This window comes from Piliocolobus tephrosceles, chromosome 1 (assembly GCF_002776525.5).
Source record: "Piliocolobus tephrosceles isolate RC106 chromosome 1, ASM277652v3, whole genome shotgun sequence".
Lineage (NCBI taxonomy): Eukaryota > Metazoa > Chordata > Mammalia > Primates > Cercopithecidae > Piliocolobus > Piliocolobus tephrosceles.
The window spans coordinates 211,985,764-212,004,308 of NC_045434.1; the positions used below are offsets into that span (position 1 = coordinate 211,985,764).

Consider the following 18,545-nt stretch of genomic DNA (forward strand, 5'->3'; position numbering starts at 1 on the left):
TTTTTTTTTTTTTTTTTTTTTTGAGACAGAGTCTTATTCTGTCGCCCAGGCTGGAGTGCATTGGCACCATCGCATTTCACTGCAGCCTCTGCCTCCCAGGTTCCAGTGGTTCTCCTGCCTCAGCCTCCTGGGTAGCTGGGATTACAGGTGCACCCCACCACGTATGGTTAATTTTTGTATTTTTAGTAGGGATAGGGTTTCACCATGTTGGCCAGGCTGGTCTTGAACTCCTGACCTCAGGTGATCTGCACACCTCGGCCTCCCAAAGTGCTGGGATTACAGGTGTGAGCCACTGTTCCCAGATTCATTTTATATTTTTAAGGCCGCTTATGAACCATCTCTTATCAGCCTTCCATATCCTCAGGTTCCACGTCTACGGATTAAACCAACTACAAAAATATTCAGGAAAAATTCTCACGAATCACCACTAAAGAACTTACTCATGTAACCAAACACCAAAGCCTATGGAAGTAAAAACATTTTTTTAAATAATAAAAAATAAAATGAAGCCGGGTGTGGTGGCTCAAGCCTGTAATCCTAGCACTTTGGGAGGCCGAGACGGGCGGATCACAAGGTCAGGAGATCGAGACCATCCTGGCTAACCCGGTGAAACCCCGTCTCTAGTAAAAAATAAAAAAAATTAGCCGGGCGAGGTGGCGGGCGCCTGTAGTCCCAGCTACTTGGGAGGCTGAGGCAGGAGAATGGCTAAACCCGGGAGGTGGAGCTTGCAGTGAGCTGAGATCTGGCCACTGCACTCCAGCCTGGGCGACAGAGCGAGACTCCGTCTCAAAAAAAAAAAAAAAAAAAAAAAAAAAAGAAATTAAATTAAATTAAAAAAAATTCAGGGAAAAACCAAAATATAACAATACAATAACAAATAATACAAATAAAAAACCAATATAGTGCTATTTACATAGTATTTATGTTTTATCAGGTACTATGAATAATCTGGAGATGATTTAAAGTATATGGCAGGATGTGCATAGGTTACGTACAAATACTGTGTCACTTGATATAAGGGACTAGAGCATCTGTGGATTTTGGTTTCTGCGTAGGGGTCCTGGAGCCTGTCCCCCATGGATACTAAGGGACAACTGTATATTGTTTCCCCATTTCTTTTTTAAGTTTACAGTCTTTTTCTTATTGATTTACAGGTTTTTAAAAATATATTAAGGAAGTTTGTCCTGTGGCTGTGATATGTGTTATATATATTTTTGCCAATTTGTTACCGTTCTTTTCTTTTCTTTCTTTTTTTTTTTTTTTTTAACTTTTTTGAGACAGAGTCTCACTCTGTTGCCAGGCTGGAGTGTAGTGGCACGATCTCAACTCACTGCAACCTCCAAATCCCGGATTCCACAGATTCTTCTCCCTCAGCCTCCTGAGTAGCTGGGATTATAGGCATGTGCCACCACACCCAGATAATTTTTGTATTTTTAGTAGAGATGGGGTTTTACCATGTTGGCCAGGATGGTCTCGATCTCCTGACCTCGTGATACGCCTACCTTGGCCTCCCAAAGTGCTGGGATTACAGGCATGAGCCACTGTGCCTGGCCCACCGTTCTTTTAATTATATATTTTTTTCATGCAGAGTTTTTGATTTTTATATAATCAGATTTTTAAATATGACTTCTAGGTTTTTTAAAAAATTTATTTATTTATTTATTTATTTACTTATTTCTGAGACAGAGTCTCACTCTGTTGCCCAGACTGGAGTGCAGTGGCATGATCTCAGCTCACTGCAACCTCTGCCTTCCGGTTGCAAGCGATTCTCCTGCCTCAGCCTCCAGAGTAGCGCGTCACTGCGCCCAGCTAATTTTCATAGTTTTTTTTTTTTTTTGAGACGGAGTCTCACACTGTTGTCCAGGCTAGAGTGCAGTGGCTTGATCTTGGCTCACTGCAAGCTCCGCCTCCCAGGTTCTCGCCATTCTCCTGCCTCAGCCTCCCGAGAAGCTGGGACTACAGGCGCCAGCCACCATGCCCGGCTTTTTTTTTTTTTTTTTTTTTGTATTTTTAGTAGAGACGGGGTTTCACTGTGTTAGCCAGGATGGTCTTGATCTCCTGACCTTGTGATCCGTCCACCTTGGCTTCCCAAAGTGCTGGGATTATAGGCGTGAGCCACCGCGCCAGGCCAATTTTCGTATTTTTTTTGTTTGAAACAGAGTCTCGCTCTGTCACCCAGGCTGGAGTGTAGTGGCACGATCTCAGCTCACTGCAACCTCGGCCTCCCTGGTTCCAGTGATTCTTCTGCCTCAGCCCCCTGAGTAGCTGGGACTACAGGAACGTGCCACCACGCCCGGCTAACTTTTGTATTTTTAGTAGAAACGAGGTTTCACCATTTTGGCCAGGCTGGTCTCGAACTCCTGACCTTGTGATCTGCCCGCGTCGTTCTCCCAAAGTGCTGGGATCAAAGGCGTGAGCTGCCGCACCCGTACAATTTTTGTATTTTTTAGTAGAGACTGGGTTTCACCATGTTAGTCAGGCTGGTCTTGAACTCCTGACCTTGGGATCTGCCTGCCTCGACCTCCCAAAGTCCCGGGATTACAGGCGTGAGCCACCGTGGCCAGCCTAATTTTTATATTTTTAGTAGAGATGGGGTTTCACCATGTTGGCCAGGCTGCTCTCGAACTCCTGACCTCAGGTGATCTACCCACGTTGGCATCTCAAAGTGCTGGGATTACAGGCATGAGCCACTGCACCCGGCTGACTTCTAGGTTTCATTTCATATTTTCTTCTCCCACTGTTTTCTTTGCCTGTGTTTTCCTCTAATACATTCACTCCATGTTTCATACATTTAAAACTTTGATCCAAATCCAAGGTATCAAAACCAGCATCACCAGAATTGGAGCAAACTGGCATTATGCACTTCTAATGGAACACTGATACATCAGCTACATAATTTCTTGTGAAAGTGTTTAAGGAACAATTGGCCAAATCCAGATTGTGGAACATCCTAAAGGCAAGGGTCCTGGACTCTATAAAAAATGTTAATACCACGATAGAAAAGCTGCTAAACCATTCTAGATTAAGTAGGTTGAAGAGCGTGGGAACCAAATGCAACTGAGATCCTTGATCCAGTCCTGGATTAAACACAAGTAAAGGCCAAATTGATGGGGAGGGGGGATTGGGGAAATTTGGATACGGGGTGAATATCAAAGATACTACTAGGTCAATATTAAATTCCTTGGGAAGGCTGGGCGTGGTGGCTCACACCTGTAATCCCAGCACTTTTGGAGGCAGAGGCAGGAGGATTGCTTGAGGCCAGGAGTTCAAGACCAGCCTGGGCAATGTAGCAAGACCCATCTCTTAAAAAAGAAAACAAGGCCAGGTGTAGTGGCTCACGCCTGTAATCCCAGCACTTTGGGAGGCCAGGGCGGGCGGATCATGAGGTCAGGAGTTCAAGACTAGCCTGGCCAACATGGTGAAATCCTGTCTCTACTAAAAATACAAAAAATTAGCTGGGCATGCTGGCGCACACCTGTAGTCCCAGCTACTCGAGAGACTAAGGCAGTGGAATTGCTTGAACCCGGGAGGCGGAGGTTGCAGTGAGCCGAGACCATGCCACTGCACTGTAGCCTGGTGACAGAGTGAGACTCCATCTCAAAAAAAAAGAAAAAGAAAACAAAACAAAACTAGGCTGGGTGTCTCAAAAAAAAAAAAAAAAAAAAAAAAACGAAAGAAAAGAACAAAACTAGGCTGGGCGTGGTGGCTCACACCTGCACACCTGTAATCCCAGCACTTTGGGAGACTGAGGTGGGCAGATCACTTGAGGTCAGGAGTTCAAAACCAGCCTGCCCAACATGGCACAACCCCATCTCTACTGAAATACAAAAATTAGCTGGGCATGGTGGTGGGTGCCTGTAATCCCAGCTACTTGGGAGGCTGAGGCGGGAGAATTGCTGGAACCCAGGAGGCGGAGGTTGCAGTGAGCTGCAGTTGTGCCACTACACTCCAGCCTGGGTGACAGAGTAAGACTCTGTCTCAAAAACAAAACAGGTCCTGCGTCATGGCTCACGCCTGTAATCCCAGTACTTTGGGAGGCCAAGGTGGGCGTATCACGAGGTCAGGAGATCGAGACCATCCTGGCTAACCCTGTGAAACCCTGTCTCTACTGAAAATACCAAAAAAGCCAGGCATGGTGGCGGGCGCCTGTAGTCCCAGCTACTCCGGATGCTGAGGCAGGAGAATGGGGTGAACCTGGGAGGCGGAGCTAGGCATGGTGGTGTACACCTGTGATCCTAGCTAGTCAGGAGGCTGAGGCAGGAAAATCTCTTTTTTTTTTTTTTTGAAACGGAGTCTCGCTCTGTCGCCCAGGCTGGAGTGCAGTGGCCGGATCTCAGCTCACTGCAAGCTCCGCCCCCCGGGTTCACGCCATTCTTCTGCCTCAGCCTCCCGAGTAGCTGGGACTACAGGCGCCCGCCACCTCGCCCGGCTAGTTTTTTTGTATTTTTTAGTAGAGACGGGGTTTCACCGTATTAGCCAGGATGGTCTCGATCTCCTGACCTCGTGATCCGCCCGTCTCGGCCTCCCAAAGTGCTGGGATTACAGGCTTGAGCCACCGCGCCCGGCCAGGAAAATCTCTTGAACCCGAGAGGGAGAGATTGCAGTGAGCTGAGATTGGGCTGCTGCACTCCAGCTTGGGTGACAGAGTAAGACTCTGTTTCAAACAAACGGAAAGCAAAACTAGCCTGGGCAACATGGTGAAACCCCATTTCTACAAAAAGTATAAAAATTAGCTGGGCATGGTGGTGCATGCCTGTAGGCCTAGCTACTTGGGAGGCTGAGGTGGGAGGATCGCTTAAGCCTGGGAGGTGGAAGTTGCAGTGAGCTGAGATTGTGCCACTATACTCCAGCCTGGATGACAGGGTGAGACCCTGTCTCAAAAGAAAAGAAAAGAAAAAAGAAATAGCCAGGTGTGGTTGTGTACACCTGTAATCCCAGCTACTCAGGAGGCTGAGAGGGGAGGATCACTTGAGCCCTGGATGTTAAGGCTGCAGTGAGCTGCGATCGTGCCACTGCACTCCACCCTGTGCCACAGAGCGAGACACTGTTTCAAAAAACAAAACCAACCAAACAAAAATTCCTTGGGATGATAATGGTATTGTGGTTATGTAGGAGAATGGCCTCAGGAGATCTGTGCTGAGGCATTAGCCAGGTATCATGATCTCTGCAGTTGACTTTGAGATGGTTCAGGAAAAGCAGTGTGTTTGTACATTGACACATACCCACAGCACAGAGGCATAGGACATATATAGCAAAATGTGAACAGTGGGACTCCAGGTGCAAGGTATGTGGATGTTCTTGTACTATTCTTTTAGCTCTTCCGTGGCTTTGGAATTTTTCAAAAGAAAAAGGTGAGGAGGGAAAAAAAAAAAACCCAACTTTGTTCCATCTGGAATTGATTTTGATTGCAGGTCCTTTAGTTGCCCTGGCCCTCCTGGGTTATTGTCCTGGATTTCTGGTTTCTTTGTCCTTTTACAGCATGTACAATAGTCAGTTTCCCTCTCTCTTAGGAAGTTTTTTTTTGGGTGAGTTATTCTTTTTTTGGATTTTGAAGTTTTTGTGATTAGTATCTTTCTGGCAGACGTCAATGACTTTTCTAGAAGCAAGTAAGACCTAGCATGCTTTGTCCTGTGCATTGATGCCTTTTTTGGTTTTGTTTTTGTTTTTTAACATTGCATTATGTGCTTTAAGGAAATTTGCAAGGAAGTTTTGTTCTCTGGGACTTAAACAATGGCTTAATCCTCAGAAATCATCTTAATCATCAAGCTAATGTGTCATGTAATTAACCCTCTTCCAGTGACCCTTGAGATAAGCTTTTTCCTCTCAACGGAGAGTTTTTGCTGGAAGGCAGGTCCTGCTTACATTCTTTGGATATGGGCTTGTAAAGACTGCTGGGTTTCATTTTGTAAAATGTGACAGTCTTGGGTGAGTCGTTGGCCTGGAAAAACTGGAGTCTTTTTGCCAGGGGAGCTCTTAACAGACCAGTTTTGCCAGAAGCTTCTGCTTCCTTTCTGTGGTTTGGTGACTAACAGTTTCGTGGCTTTGGGAAAGGGGATGTCCTTCATTACAAATGGGTGATGGTGGTTCATCTCCTGAGCTAGTTTGCCAGGGTGTGCCCAGATCTGGGTGTTCATGCCTGCACCCATTGTGACTGGGGACAGTTTCTTGGAGACTTTACACTGGCCATCCCTGTGGCCACTCTCCTGAGCTTGTCTGTGGTGGCTTTAACCTTGAACGAAACCCTCCAGGGTTTGTGGGTGGATTCCTATTGTATCAGGTGCTGTATTTTCCCCTCTCCTGGGGCAAGTGCTCTTTTCTGATCTTCCTTCCCTTCGGCTCCAGCTGCCACTATCCTTGCCTTCAGACTGGACAAGGCCTTGTGACCCATCGGGAGTTTTTGTCCTGACACCATTTCCCCCAGTAAGTTAATGGGATAAGCACACGGGAGATTCTGAAGGGGTCTTTGTTTAAAGCATTGTTGATTTTGCTTATTAGCTTGTTAAACATTTAGAGAGGAAGGAAACTGAGTCCTCAACAGCCTCTTAGGGGGAGGTGTCCTCCTTCCTTGGATTATGTTTTGTTCCGAGGTAGCTGGAGGGGGAAGGATCGGGAAGGTCACCTCCTGCTTAGTAGAGCAGAAGCAATCACCCGAACAAGCAGGCAGTGTGGCTCATGTGATGCATGGAGCCAGGAACCATGGCCTCTGTAGCACAGATGGATGTATTTGCGAAGTAAACAGATACACCTATATCTTTATGCAAATTAACACATACCTTTATGCTGACAGCCTGTTGGAAAGAGGCAGTGGCCTTAAAACTTCTTTTCTTTTCTTTTCTTTTTTTTTTTTTTTGGAGACAGCTCACTGTAACCTCAGACTCCTGGGCTCATGGGATTCTCCCACCTCAGCCTCCCAAGTAACTGGGCCTACAGGTGCACACCACTGCACCGAGCTAATCTTTTTTTTTTTTTTTTTTTTTGAGACAGAGTCTCACTCTGTCCCCCAGGCTAGAGTGCAGTGGCGCAATCTCGGCTCACTGCAAGCTCCGCCTCCCGGGTTCACACCATTCTCCTGCCTCAGCCTCCCGGGTATCTGGGACCACAGGCACCTGCCACCACGCCCGGCTAATTTTTTGTATTTTTGGTAGAGATGGGGTTTAATTGTGTTAGCCAGGATGGTCTGGATCTCCTGACCTCATGATCTGCCCGCCTCAGCCTCCCAAAGTGCTGGGATTACAGGTGTGAGCCACCACGCCTGGCCTGCACCCAGCTAATCTTTTAAATATTTTTTGTAGAGGATAGGCATAGTGGCTCACGTCTACAATCCCAGCACTTTGGGAGGCTGAGGCGGGCAGATCACATGAGGTCAGCAGTTTGAGACCAGCCTGGCCAACATGGCAAAACCCTGTCTCTACTAAAATTACAAAATAAAATTAGCCGGGCATGGTGGCATGCGCCTGTAGTCCCAACTACTCGGGAGGCTGAGGCAGAAGAATTGCTTGAGCCCGGAAGGCAGAGGTTGCAGTGAGCCGAGATTGTGCCACTGCACTCCAGCCTGGGTGACAGAGGGAAAGAGCGAGACCCCATCTCCAAAAAAAAAAAAAAAAAAATTTAAAGAGATGGGGTCTTGCTATATTGCCCAGGCTGGTTTTGAAGTCCAGGACTCAAGCAATTCTCCTACCTCAGTCTCCCAAAGTGCTGAGATTACAGGCGTTTGCCACTGTGCCCAGCAAAACTTATTTTCCTAAGAGTTTGATTGGGAGGAGTTTCCCCCAGGAGGCTGCATCTGGGGTCTCTCAGCCAGGTCCCGAGGATGGCCATCCCCAGAGCCGGGTGATGAGGAGGGGGCTGCTTCTGGGGGCACAGTCCTACGAGCCACCCGATTGATTTAATGACCTAATCCTCACCACAGGAAGCTGGAGGGTTTCCCAGCCCTGGGATTCTGAGGGGATGCAGTGAACTCAGTTCAGGAAGCTTGTTTATTTGAACCAATTATAGAGGCTTTAATGAGGGAAAGCTATGGAGGGAATGGGGTAAGGGGAGAAGAGCTGGAGAGAGAGGTGACTGTTGAGAAGGTCTGGGTGACCCTCGGGCACTGGGAGGGCCGGGCCATGCCCAGACCTGTCTCTGAGGATGAGGCTTGTCCTTGTGGGAATGGGGTGGCATGAACATGTCAGTGTGGTTCAGAGTGAAGGGACCTTATGTACCTTGTGGCGAAACGTGAGTGCCCGCCCCCCTGCCAAAAATAGCACTGTATCAAATCAAATGTCCCAATGTAATTAAAATTTTAAGCTGTGACCATGCAAAGAGCTGGCATAGCTTTTTTTTTTTTTTTAGATGGAGTCTCGCTCTGTCTCCCAGGCTGGAGTACAGTGGCACAATCTCGGCTCACTGCAAGCTCTGCCTCCTGGGTTCACGCCATTCTCCTGCCTCAGCCTCCCGAGTAGCTGGGACTACAGGCGCCTGCCAGCACGCCCCGCTAATTTTTTTTTTTTGAATTTTTAGTAGAGATGGAGTTTCACCGTGTTAGCCAAGATGGTCTCAATCTCCTGACCTTGTGATCTGCCCTCCTTGGCCTCCCAGAGTGTTGGGATTACAGATGTGAGCCACCACACCTGGCTGAGCTGGCATAGCTTTTGACAGTGGGGTTGAGGGAGCTTCCATAGGTCGAAATTTCCAATCTGATTGTGCTCTCTGGAGGTGACCCATGCTCTCCAGAACCTCTGGGCCAGGCTCCATCCCTGGAATTACTAGGTCTGGAAGTGGTCCCTTTCCCTCTCCTCTAAGTCTCTAAGAAGACTGACAGAATTGCAAATTAATTTGCCCTTTAGGGACTTCATCAGCTTGCTGGGGACCTCTCTGGTGTCCCAGGAGAGAAAAAGGGTTCCTCTACTTCCAGTTTACACAGAGGATCTTTTGATGCCTTTGCTCAGGAAGCTTCCTGTCAGGTGCACAGCCCTTGGGGAAGGTCAGTCAGGCCTGGGAGACCTCATACCCAGGAGTGAGGGGGCGCTTGTCCCCACTCAAGAGCTAGGATTCTAGCCCTTCTATCGGCTTATAAATAGACAAAGGCTCTGGATTCTGCATTAGTAACCTCTCTGGAACCTGCCAGAGGCTGGAGGTCATGAGTCAGACTGAATTAAAGGAAGATCCGTGGCTGGACTTTGTAGGCGTGCTGGTTCCTGACTTCAGGTCTCAGGCTCTGACTTGGCCAGGTTCCAGGGCTCCAGCTGTTCTCTGGGAAGAAAAAAGAATCTCTTTTAAAATTAAGCTGAAATATGCTTTTCTTTCCTTCTGTCCTTGTTCCCCCACTGTGCAGAGAGAAAACCTCCACCAGCACGTCACCTTGGTTAGAACTATAGAGCCTGAGGACATAGCCCAGGATCCTGAGTGTTCTGGGGCAGCCAAGAAAACTTCCTCAGGCTCCACTTGCCTTCCTGTTTGCATTGTTTTCAGCTGAATTACAAGAGGCTGTCAGAGCGAGCCTGCCAGGTACTCTTGCCTCTCTGTAAAAAGGTAGGTTTCACTCAGTTCAGGACTAGAGAAGACAGCGAGATCTGGGCCAGAATCACAAGGATAAATGTTTTAAACCAGAAGATGTAAACAGATGCCTTATGCCAATCCAGTTATAGGAACATGCAGGTTCCTCCAACTCCTTGGTGTGTTAGGATTATCTGAAGTGAGGACATTCAAAGGCTGGGGGCACGTCCTTCATGGTTCCCATTCACTTCAGCACTTGAAGAGCCCCAGTTGTGGCTAGCAGTGGTGTCTCACCTGTCCCGATTCTTCAGCACAGAGCCTTACAAGTTTTTCCAGGGTCCACAAAATATTGGCGATGTGGGAAAAAAATATGTCACTCCCTCTATTCTTGTGAGTTATGTGAGGATTACATTTAATAAGAGATGTGGGTTAGTTTTAGTATTTTTCTGAGAATAAGGTTCCCTGGGGCCTATAAAGGCCTTAAAACCACTGCCGGTCTTCCTCAGAGAGCTTCCAGTCTGGTGGTGAACATTTCTCAGATATCGAGGTGCAGTGCTGGGGCGGTGATGCTGGAGGAGGAAAAGCAGGTGGATGTGCAGACACAGGCCTCGAGGCAGCCCAGAGCAGGTGTTGCAGAGCAGAGAACAGTCCGTGAGGCTTGGTCTCAGCAATCAGGGAGGGAAGGAAGTTCTGAGTGGAAAGCATAGCAGATGGAGAGGCCCGGAGATGTGGAGGGAACCTGGTGCAATCGGCAGCTCCGAGACGGCTGCCTAGCAGGGCTTCTTACCCTCAGCTCTCCGGACGTGGGACTGGATAATTATTGGTAGTGGGAACTGATCCTGGCCTCTATCCAGCAGGATCCTACTAGTCGTGACAATCAAAAATGTCTCCAGATATTGCCACATTTCTGCCGTGGGGTAGAATCGCCCCCATTGAGAATCATGGCTGTAGAGGGAATATGAGGGTAAGCTTGGATCTGACCGCCTGCCTCTGTGCGTGCGAGGGACAGAAGGAGCCCTTTCTTTTTGCTTCCTGTCCAGCGTGCAGGTCCTGGGGAAGCCGTCTCCAGGCAGGTCTGTGCCTGTGCTGGAGCACTTTGGTGTGTGTAGCTTGCCTGCTGGTGGTCTGCAGAGCTTGCTCTCAACAGGAGCCCCTTCACAGAAAGGAGGATGCCCCAGTGCTTTCAGGTGCCTCCCTCCCAGCCTGGTTGCCGTGTCAGTACCTTTCCTGTGGTAGGTAGGCGGCTCAGCTGGATGCAGCGTTGCATTCTGGCCATTGCAAGGCTGTATTGAATCAGGTCAGGTAGATTTGATTTAAATGCTCCCAGAACCTTCCCAAAGGGCCTTCATCAGAGGGCTCTGGATCTGGAACAGCACGCATGGCACGGTGTGAAGGGTACAGGCGGGCTACTCTGAGCTCGGAGTGTGCAGAGGGGAAACTGTTGAGAATTCCAGAATCACTTCCACGGCAGCAGACCTGTAGCCAGAAAGGAAAGGGCCCTCCTGCATTTGGGCTTCATGGCTGCCCCCACTGGAGGAGGGCTGGCTGTGGCTAATATGGGGAGGTCTGGGATGTGATACAGACGCAAGGCCTCTCCCCCTCGCCTTAACATTACCATTTCTTTCTTTTTTCTTTTTTTTTTTGAGACGGAGTCTTGTTCTGTCACCCAGGCTGGAGTGTAGTAGTGCGATTTTGGCTCACTGCAATCTCTGCCTCCTGGGCTCAAGCGATTCTCCTGCCCCAGCCTCACACCCAGCTAATTTTTTTTTTTTTTTTGGCCGCAGGCCCCGGCCTCCCAAAGTGCTGGGATTACAGGCGTGAGCCACTGTGCCTGGGCCTCCACTTTTTTTTTTTAATGAGATGGAGTTTTGCTCTTGTTACCCAGGCTGGAGTGCAATAGCGCGATCTTGGCTCACCACAACCTCCGCCTCCCGGGTTCAAGCGATTCTCTTGCCTCAGCCTCCCGAGTACCTGGGATCACAAGCATGTGCCACCACGCCTGGCTAATTTTGTGTTTTTATTTTTTATTTATTTTTTTATTTTTATTTTTTTTTTGAGGCAGAGTCTCGCTCTGTCACCCGGACTGGAGTGCAGTGGCCGGATCTCAGCTCACTGCAAGCTCTGCCTCCCGGGTTTATGCCATTCTCCTGCCTCAGCCTCCGGAGTAGCTGGGACTACAGGCGCCCGCCACCTCGCCCGGCTAGTTTTTGTATTTTTAGTAGAGACGGGGTTTCACCATGTTAGCCAGGATGGTCTCGATCTCCTGACCTCGTGATCCGCCCGTCTCGGCCTCCCAAAGTGCTGGGATTACAGGCTTGAGCCACCGCGCCCGGCCTAATTTTGTGTTTTTAGTAGAGACGGTGTTTCACCATGTTTGTTAGGCTGGTCTCGAACTCCTGACCTCAGGTGATCTGCCCGCCTTGGCCTCCCAAGGTGCTGGGATTACAGGCGTGAGCCACCGTGCCCGGCCAGTTTTTTATTTTTTAAGAGACAGGGTCTTGCTTACACTTTCATCCAGGTCGGAGTACAGTGGCATGATCTTGGCTCACTGCAGCCTCAACCTCCTGGGCTCAAGCACTTCTCTCACCTCAGTAGCTGGGACTGCAGACTCACCACACCATGCACAACGGTTTTTTTTTTTTTTTAATTGTATAGAGATGAGGTCTCACCATATTGCCCAGGCTGGTCTGAAACTCCTCCTGGGCTCAAGCGATACTCCCACCTCAGCCTCCGAACGCGTTGGGATTACAGGCATGAGCCACTGCGCCCAGGCCATATTTTCTTTTTAAAATTAATTAGCCGGGCATGGTGGCTCATGCCTGTAATCCCAGCACTTTGGGAGGCCGAGGCAGGTGGATCACTTGAGGTCAGGATTCCAAGACCAGCCTAGCCAACATGATGAAACCCTGTCTTTACTAAGAATATAAAAATTAGCTGGGTATGGTGGCAGGTGCCTGTAATCCCAGCTATTGGGAGGCTGAGGCAGGAGAATCACTTGAACCCGGGAGACAGGTTGCAGTGAGCCGAGATCACATGACTGCACTCCAGCCTGGGTGACAATGTGAGACTCTGTCTCAAAAAAAATTAATTAATTAATTTGTATTGGTATATAATCATTGTAAGCTTTATCTTATTTTCTAATTGATCTCTGATTGGCAATGGGTTGGACTCTAGCTGTTTTTCTTTTTCCTGTAAGGTGGATTTTTCTTTTTCTTTTTCTTTTTTTTTCTTGAGACGGAGTCGTACTCTATCGCCTGGTTGGAGTGCAGTGGCGAGATCTCAGCTCACTGCAGCCTCTGCCTCCTGGGTTCAAGCAGTTCTCCCGCCGAGCCTCTCGAGTAGCTGGGACTACAGGCATGCGCCACCATCCCCAGATAATTTTTGTAATTTTAGTAGAGACAGGGTTTTACTGTGTTGGCCCTCTCTTGACCTCCTGATATGCCCGCCTCCGCCTCCCAAAGTGCTGGGATTACAGGCGTGAACCACTGGGCCCGGCCTGGATTTTTCTTTTTTTTTTTCTTTTCTTTTTCTTTTTTTTTTTTGAGACAGTCTGGCTCTGTGGTCCGGGCTGGAGTGCAGTGGCCAGATCTCAGCTCACTGCAAGCTCTGCCTCCCGGGTTTACGCCATTCTCCTGGCTCAGCCTCCGGAGTAGCTGGGACTACAGGCGCCCGCCACCTCGCCTGGCTAGGTTTTTTTTGTATTTTTTAGTAGAGATGGGGTTTCACTGTGTTAGCCAGGATGGTCTCGATCTCCTGACCTCGTGATCTGCCTGTCTCGGCCTCCCAAAGTGCTGGGATTACAGGCTTGAGCCACCGCGCCTGGCCTGGATTTTTCTTTTAATTTCAGTTAAAATGGATCATGGGTCTGTCAACTCCTGAGCCAGAAGGGGCAGTTAGGAGAGAGGGAAAGCACGGCTTTGGATCCAGGCTTACCACTTATTACTCCATGGCCTCAGGCAGGTTACTTCTCTGAGCCTCAGTTGTGTCATCCATAAAATGGGAATAATTCCTACCTTGCAGGCTTGTGAGGGCTGACTGACTCTGCCACTCTGTGCCTGGGCTTAGAAAATGCTGTGGTGACAACAGTAATTATTGTTCTTCGGTAGTATCACCTGGCTTCAGGGAGCAGGAAGGAGCTTTGCATCAGGTTTGAATTGGGGTTGGTGACCTCAAGACACATTCCCCACCCCAGGCTTATCCCCTAAGAATGGGGCTGTGGCCTGCAAATGCCATACCTCACTAGGAGGCCTGTTTTGCCCTAGCTCTGCTGGTGGAGTACAGTTCGGGAATACTGAGCGTGGCTCTGGATGGAGGAGGCTGTGATGTGGAATTTATTAATTAAGGCGGTTGCTCCTGAGGCCTGAGAGTCTGGGAGGTTGTTGCAGTTTAATTGCTGAGAGTGGAGCATGTGGAAATTCCCTCTGGCACTCCCTTTTTTGATGTCGCTAGAGGACCTGAGGTGCTACCTTGTGTGGGACTCTAGCAGGAGCTTCGTGGCAGACCTCTGCCTCCTGTCCCCGTCGCTGGCTCAGTGTGACTTTTTACCCGTGTACTTGTATACTGGAGAGCAACAGGGCAGAGTGGTTGAGGCCTTGGACAATCTGGGTTCCATCCTGATCTGATATGGACTAGCTGGGCGATGACAGGTGAGTGATGTCACCGCTGTGCACCGTGGCATGCTCATGTGTAAAGCCCTGTAGGGACATGTGTGGCAAAGACTGAATGAGTCACTTACCTGAGAGTTGCAAATGGTGCAAGGCACAGAGTAAGCCAGAGTACGTGTCAGTTACTTCTTTAAAGCAGTGCTCTCAACCTGGTGATTTTGTCCCCCATGGGACACACGGCAACGTCAGAAGAAATATTTGATTGTCACAACTGGAGGGGGCTGCTACTGGCATCTAGTGGGTGGAGGCCAGGAATGCCTCTCAGCTTCTACTATGTGCAGACAGCCCTCCAGCAAAAATGCACCCAGTCTGAAATGTCAGCGGCACCCTGCTGAGAAGTGTCGTCCCCCCCCCCCCCCCGCAGTGATTCGGGGCAGCCCTCGGACAGTGGAAGCAAGGTCCCCTCCTGGCTCTCCATCCCTTATCATTCCTCTGAGCCAGCTGGGGACTGACGGGCAGCTGGGAGAGAAGAGACAAGAAGCTGAGGGTATTAAAAGCCTTTGTGGCCAGGTGCGGTGACTCACGCCTGTAATCCCAGCACTTTGGGAGATCGAGGCAGGCAGATCACGAGGTCAGGAGATGGAGACCATCCTAACACCTTGAAACCCTGTCTCTACTAAAAAATACAAAAAATTAGCTGGGCGTGGTTGTGGGCACCAGTAGTCCCAGCTACTCGGGAGGCTGAGGCAGGAGAATGGCGTGGACCCGGGAGGCGGAGCTTGCAGTGAGCCGAGATTGTGCCACACTGTACTCCAGCCTGGGCAACAGAGCGAGACTCCATCTTAAAAAAAAAAAAAAAAGCCTTTGAATTCTTACTGTTTATTTTTACTCCCATCGCCATCCTGCAACAAAAAGCATTTACTTACATGGTCTGTATCATCTTCTCATCTTATTAGTATGGTAACTAGAATTTATTGAGCGCTTGCTGTATACCAGGCACTGAGCCAAGTGGCTTTTTTTTTTTTTTCTCTCCGAGATGGAGTTTCACTCTTGTTGCCCAAGCTGGAGTACAATGGTGCAGTCTTGGCTCACCACAACCTCTGCCTCCCGGATTCAAGCGATTCTCCTGCCTCAGCCTCCCAAGTAGCTGGGATTACAGGAATGCACTACCATGCCGGGCTAATTTTGTATTTTTAGTAGAGACAGGGTTTGTCCATATTGGTCAGGCTGGTCTCGAACTCCCAATCTCAGGTGATCCACCCACCTCGGCCTCCCAAAGTGCTGGGATTACAGGCGTGAGCCATTGCACCTGGCCTCTTTTTTGCTTTTTTTTTTTTTTTTAAGAGCCAGGGTCTTGCTCTGTTACCTAGGCTGGAGTTCAGTGGCACGATCACTGCTCACTGTAGCCTCGACCTCCCAGGCTCAAGTGATCCTCCCACCTCAGCCTCCGGAATAACTGACTGCAAGTGCACGCCACCACATCTAGCTAGCTTTTGTATTTTTGGTAGAGACAGAGTCTCACTATGTGCCCAGGCTTCAAGTGCTTTCTTTGTATGTTATCTCATTTTGCAAACCTGCCCTTGAGGTAGGTGCTGTTATCACCCCCTTTCTACAGAAAAGGAAACCAAGGCTCAGAGACGGAAAAACCTCTCAAAGTCTAAAATTCAGCTCATGATTGTCCCCCAAAATTGTTCCACCTCCTTCTCCCCAGCTCGGTTGATAGGAATGTCAACCTTCAGCCACTTAGCCTGAACACCCGGGAGCCGCCACCATTGCCCCCACACCCCACAGTGTGCTCCCTGGTGATCCTCTTGTCTGCCTGTGCCACAAGTCCCCAGCTGGCCACCTTGAACCCTCACCCTCTGCTGCTGCTCCCTCACCTGAGACACCAGCAGATCTGCCTGGATTCCTGCCACAGCCTCTGCTCTGGCCCTGGGCCTATCTCCATTCAGGTCATCCTGCTGGACCCTGAGTCAGACCAGCCATTCTTCTGCTCCCAGCTCCCAGCTACCCTTGTAACACAGGCCCTGTCCCCTCCACTGCTTGGGCCTGTTCCCCTGCAGCACCACCCCAGTGCCGGCCTCCAGCTGCCCCTGTGCCCCCACCACAGGGCCTCAGTCCAGCTCTGCTCCCAGACTCCCTCCCTCACTGTCTTCCTGTCTGCTCAGGAAGGGCCTGTCGCTCACCCCCACACTCCTGTTCCACTGCCCCACGGGTTGGCCCCAGCCCCTGTCTTTTTCCTGTGTGCTGAGGATTTCCCCGTCACTCGTGTTTTATTGTCTGCCCTCCCCCTCTCTAGGATGTACATAGGCATTTGGGGCTGGTTTTTCTCTGATATATTCCAGTTCATAGAAAATGCTCCTCATCCTCCCACGACGGCACCTTCCTCTTCCTCAGGGTTCCTTGGGCAGCTGACTCTGGACCAGTGACCAGGCCCCCTTGGCTCCCACACCTTGTCCTGGACTTGACGTGTTAGATAAAAGCTTTGCCTGTGGGTCTGGGTGGCTCTGGGCAGCCTGAGTCTTCCTTTCAGATCCTGATTTCTGGTGGGAGGCCTGGGACTGGGCAACCCTCAGGGATTAAGGCCTGGCTGTCTTCCCTCCTCCCTTGAGCTGTGCGGCCTACAGTGGTGCTCTGCCCCAAGGGCTGCCATGGCCCCTGGAGAAAGCCTGGCTGGCTGCTGGCTGATCTCTCCCTCCCTGCTGTGGGCTGGGGAGTGTGCCGGGAGCCATTCCCAGGAGAGGGCATCCAGTTAACTGAGCTTAGCTGGTCCTCGCCTCTGGCCCAGTCCCATCGCCCCTGCTCACTGCCCAGCAGCTGTTGGGTCCCTTGTACTGCTGCTGTGCCTACAGGCCCAACCACAGGCAATCTGCTGGCTCAGGTGCCTTCCCCCTTCCCACAGGAGCCTTTTCTGTGCCTCTGCCTCCCTGTCCCCTTCCTCTGCTCCCTGCCCTCCTCCTCCTTCCCCATGGATTCCCTCCCGCCCGCCCGCAGCATCCTCAGACTCCCCTCTCCCCACCTTCTTCCTCCTTGACTTTTCTGGTGGTGACCTCCCCTGAGCTCCCCCTGCACCATTAAGTCAGCCGACCCACCTGGAGGAGGCAAAGCCGAGGTTAAGACTCACCTGAAGCTGACCACAGCTCTCAGGCAGAGCAAGTGGGGGCCAGGGCACCCAGGCAAGGACAGGCAAGATTCTGCCCTTCCTTTCCCCCTTGCAGGGACTTGACAACGGTGACAGCACTGGGTGAGTACTAAGTTCCAGGAGGACCATGAGGGGGGAGGGAAGGGGTCTCTAGGCAGAGGAAGAAGGGCAGAAGCCGCTCATCCTCCCTGCTGTCCTTGCGGGCCTGCCATGCCACACACCAGGTGCTGGATCAGGCTGGCAAGGGGTTATTACAGCTACTGAAGCAGCTCCTGTGCTGTTGGAGCATGTGCCTGGGGGGCAGTCCCATGCTTAGTGAGGGCTGTGATGGGGACAGGAGCCTGTGGGGCCCATGGGGTGGGGCAGGTGGACCTCTCCCCTGCCCTGCTCTGCCTCCTTCTTAGAAAACCCACTGGTTCCTGCCTCTCGGGAGCAGCTCTCACTGTTCCTCCTCCCTCTCTGCCCTGCACCTGGGCTCGTGCGGTCCTGACTGTGGCGCCCCACCTGCCCTCCCACATACCTCACACAGGGTTCACAGGAATCCTCCCAGACTCCGGTCTTCTTGGGAGACCACTCTGCCCAAGTCATCTCCTGACCAGGGCCCGATGCCCCCTGCTTGGCAGGTTGGACTTCCTGCCAGAGAGAGGCTTCCCCTGGTCCCTGACCTACCCTCCTGTGCTGTCTCGCTGCTGCCACCCAGGTACCTGTTGTTCCTGACCGCTCTGGCTCTGTGTGCCCACAGAAGGTGCCCCCTGCCCTGAGGCTGCCTCACACGTGTTTTCTTCCTGAGGCTCCCCATTCTCACTCCAGGCCAAGTAGCCCCCAGAAGTGCCCCTGATGTTTCCTGGAACTAGCTTGTCACCGTGTTTCGATTCTGGCCCCCGAACCTGCCGCAGATGTTCACCGTAGTGCTGACTTGATCCCGAGGGCACGTGGACTTTTGCCATTCCTCTGCTTTTGTGCCTCCGGGGCATCTCAGTCCCAGCTGTCCAACCTGTCCTTCGGGGCCTCACCCTGGGCCTCTCCCCACAGGCACAGCCACAACCACAGCCACAGCCACAACCACAGCACTCTTACACTCCTCCTGGCCCTTCTCTCCCCAGCCAAGCCCCTGCCTGGTTGCTCCCGCTCACCTCCTGCTCCCCGCTGCTCCACCCTAGCCTCTTCTCCATGCCTTGGCCACAGTGGGCTTTTCTTTCTTTCCTTTCTTTTCTTTTTTTTTTTTTTTTTTGAGACAGAGTCTTGCTCTGTTGCCCGGGCTGGAGTGCAGTGGCCGGATCTCAGCTCACTGCAAGCTCCGCCTCCCGGGTCCACGCCATTCT

General features: G+C 50.8%; 1 protein-coding gene and 1 pseudogene across 2 annotated transcripts in view; one reads left to right on the forward strand and one right to left on the reverse strand.

Annotated features, from left to right (window-relative positions):
* Positions 1-6,146, reverse strand: part of LOC116418933 — a 30,488-nt pseudogene extending 24,342 nt beyond the window's left edge.
* Positions 1-18,545, forward strand: part of CTNNBIP1 (catenin beta interacting protein 1) — a 67,502-nt gene that overhangs the window by 11,686 nt on the left and 37,271 nt on the right. The window contains exon 1 of one of the 2 annotated variants that reach the window (XM_023215300.2): positions 9,322-9,513. The exons of the other annotated variant lie outside the window; for it this stretch is intronic. The gene's annotated coding sequence lies outside the window, so the exon portion shown is untranslated. Of the gene's footprint in view, positions 1-9,321; positions 9,514-18,545 lie in introns of those variants that run through there. 2 annotated transcript variants of the gene reach the window in all.